Source organism: Gekko japonicus, unplaced genomic scaffold (genome assembly GCF_001447785.1).
Source record: "Gekko japonicus isolate JY-2015 unplaced genomic scaffold, Gekko_japonicus_V1.1 scaffold5187, whole genome shotgun sequence".
Lineage (NCBI taxonomy): Eukaryota > Metazoa > Chordata > Lepidosauria > Squamata > Gekkonidae > Gekko > Gekko japonicus.
In genome coordinates this window covers 1-3,846 of record NW_015176133.1, presented here as the reverse complement: position 1 = coordinate 3,846, position 3,846 = coordinate 1, and positions in this window count along the sequence as shown.

Sequence of the window (3,846 nt, the reverse complement as noted above, 5' to 3'; positions counted from 1 at the left end):
ACCTCTGCTCCATATGTTCTCCAATTCCCCTCTTGAAGCCGTCCATGCTTGTAGCTACCACACCTCCTGTGGCAGTGAATTCCATCTGTTAATCACTCTAATTCCATGTGTTAATCCATCTAATTCAGCATTCCATTTTTGGCAGTGGCTAAACAGATGCTTTTGAGAAACCAACAAACATCGGACAAAGGGTGCAGCTGCCACCACTATGAACACCAAGCAAGTGGATTTTGACATACACAGCCTTTGCGTATGGAGGTTATATTCCAGCTTTTGACCACCCGCTCCTTCTCCTTTACTCTGTCTAATCCCCCCCTAAGAAACTCTAGTAACCATCAGGACATGTTTTACTTGATCAACAGGTACATGCAGTGAAGAAAAAATATTAACTAGTGTATGACATGGAAGATACGGTTTCCAGGGTCAGATCTTGGTTTCCAAAGTACAAAAGAGAGCATTGGAAAGGGGCAGGGGCACCCATTATGGAGGGCTGGCCTGCAACCCACTTTCAGAGGTTTCGTGACCGACTTTTGGGTCCAGATGCTCCCTCTAAACTATGGAGTCTTGTGAGCAAAAATTCTACTTTGTGAGCTTACTGACATTAAAGTTGTGTGTGAGCGATCTGGCTACTGCATAAATTAGTTTGCTCTGGAGCCACATCCTTCCTGCGAGCCGGAGGCTAAAAAACTGCAAGCTAGCTCACACTAACTCAGCTTAGAGGGAACACTGGTCCAGACCCACAGATCAAGAAACCATCCTCTACAGATCTGCTGGTGGGGGAGCATGTTGCCCGGTGGGGAGTCCAGGTGCTGCATTCCTTGGTAGCAAAAGAGATAGTGGATAATGTCGATCTTTAACAAACAGGAGTCTTGTGGCACTTTAAAGATTAGCAGAATGTTTTATTCTAGTGTAGGCTTTGTGGGTGAAAGCCTGTTTTGTCAGATGCATGTAGTGGTTTTATGCACGAGGTTATGAAAGGGAGGGGGGAACAGGAGCTTGGGCGGTAAGGAGCCCAGGTGGTGGACACATGCAGCAAGCCCCGCTCCCTGCTCCCAGCAGCCCTCAGTTGGGCCATAAGGAGCAAGAAGCAGCCAGGTAAGGGCGCCCCCCCCCCCGGGCCGCCTTCAGGTAAAAGCTCTCCCTCCTCTGTGAGGGCAGATCTACACGTCCCCCCCCCCATGATAGCTAGCAATCCAAAACAGTCCAGTGGAGCCTGAGCGGTGGGTGTTGCCTTCTGACACACTTCTGGTGATGTCAGGGGGTGTGCCATATGCAAATAACTTTTGCTAATAAGTTATGCTAATGAGCTCTTGCACCTCTTTTTCTACGAAATTACCCCTGGGAACCCCATATATCAATGGCAAAATCAAAAAGCCGTGTAATGCAGGAAATAAAGGGTGGGATATAATTATGTAAAATTCAAATGAGAGCAAGAGAAACAGAGACAAAAGCAGATTCAGACTGCCTGCCTGCTTTCCAGGTGCTACAATTTAAGTTAGAAGACGCATTTCCCACAGCTCCATTATCTATATGTCGGAAGTTGCAGAACTTAGCAACCATGTTTTATAGACAAAGAGCTTCACAATGCTTCCCCCCAGAATTAAACCCAAACAGATGGTGACCAGTTAAACTAAGCTTGTTATTCCAGGTTGGTCCTTGCATCTGTCAAAACACCTTTAATTATGCTGCATACTAATTTGCTGAGGAAGCCAGCCAAAAGCTCTTTGGGCGATTTTAGAACACACATTGGTCAAATTGTAATTAAAAAGTTTTCATATGGACCCCCAAGTCCTCAGGGCAGAGTGAAACGGAGAATCCAGATAAATAAGGTAGGCTGGGAAACTGAAGTTAAGCTGGTCCACATTCTCATGGTTAAGGGAAGGGAGGGAGGGATGGTCCTTATTTAAAAGATGCTTGATATCTGCAGATCAAGATGGGTAGCTGCGTTAGTCTGCAGCAGTAGAAAAGAGCAAGAGTCCAGCAGCACCTTAAAGGTAAAGGTAAGAACATAAGAACATAAGAGATGCCAATGTTGGATCAGGCCAAAGGCCCATCCAGTCCAACACTCTGTCTCACACAGTGGCCAGAAATACCAGTGCCATCAGGAGGTCCACCAGTGGGGCCAGGACATTAGAAGCCCTTCCACTGTTGACCCCCCCCCCAAGCACCAAGATGACAGAGCATCACTTGCCCCAGAGTCCCTATCTATACCTTGTAGCTAATAGCCACTGATGGACCTCTGCTCCATATGCTTATCTGGTGGGAAACTGAAGTTAAATAAGGGATGGCCCTTATTTAAAAGATGCTTGATATCTGCAGATCAAGATGGGTAGCCGCGTTAGTCTGCAGCAGTAGAAAAGAGCCAGAGTCCAGCAGCACCTTAAAGACTCACAAAATCTGTGGCAGGGGAGGAGGAGCGTCTGTGAGTCACCGCTCACTTCTTCAGATACAGCTAGAATGGGAGTCCTTCTGTCTGAAATCACTCCACTTTTCCAAGATATAAGGACAGATGGACTCATATTCTAGCAGTAGAAAAGAGCAAGAGTCCAGCAGCGCCTCGAAGACTAACAAAATCCGTGGCAGGGGAGGAGCTCTCGTGAGTCACTGCTCACTTCTTCAGATACCCAAGTTTCTCCACAAGGGTGATGGATTTCTATTCTGTACGGCTAAATGTGGCGCTTTCCATGGACACAGATCAAGATGGGTTGCTGTGTTAGTCTGTCTGCAGCAGTAGAAAAGAGCAAGAGTCCAGGAGCACCTGAAAGACTGACAACATTTGTGGCAGGGTAAGAAGCTTTCGTGCGTCACTGCTCACTTCTTCCGATACATATAAATACACGATAGTCTAGTACCATTTGTAAGAAGTGGAGACCTGGAAACGAGAACTCCTCTGAAAAACCAGGTTTTTACACATCCTTCGCCCTCAGAAATTCCTTTTTCCAACAAAACATTTGGGCAGAGAGGCAGCAACTGGTCCAAGGTCACTGTTGAAAGCTGAGCCAGGATTTGGACCTGGGTTTCTCCAGTTTAAATCTGCCCTTCTAGCCACGGCCGCACACCACCTCCTCTCATTCCCGTGCAATGTACAGAAGCAAGCAGCCCTCTACCACGAGGCCTGGTGAGGTGACTCCCTCGTGTGGTGGATGCGAGGTACATTAAAAAGCAGGAAAAGGAGGATGATCCCATTGCAAGGAGGATGGCTCCCGGCTCCTGAGGACAGTGCCCGTGACTGCCCAAAGATACAATCACCGGTCTAGAACCAGACTATTATGTATCTTAGGCCCATTCTGCACTATCCTTTCAATCCATGTCCACCGCGGTGTCCTCCAAGCAATTCTGCACTACAATCGAATTCGGCATTCTTTTTAACCAGGTTCCCCGCCCCCGTTCTGCACTAAGTGGTGACCAAGAGCCAGTTTGGTGTAGTGGTTAAGTGCGCGGGCTCTAATTTGGGAGCACCGGGTTTGATTCCCCACTCCTCCACTTGCAGCTGCTCTGGATGACCTTGGGCAAGCTGTAGCTCTGATAACAGCTGTTCTTGAAAAAGAGCAGTTTCTGTCAGAGCTCTCTCCGCCCCACCTTCCTCACAGGGTGTCTGTTGCGGGGAGGGGAAGGGAGAGGAGTTTGTAAGCCGCTCTGAGTGAGGGCGGGGTATAAATCCAATCTCCTCCTCCTCCTCTTCTTCTAAAATAGAGTTCAACCTGCTTTTTATTTCAGGTTTCTGTCAGCGAGCTGCCAATGTTTTGTTTTGTATTACTGTATTCGCTTGTCTGCTTTCACTTTCGGCCGAAGCTCTGTAAATGCGCATGTCTATGTAGATTGCTGAAACGTTTATATCTCCCAAGG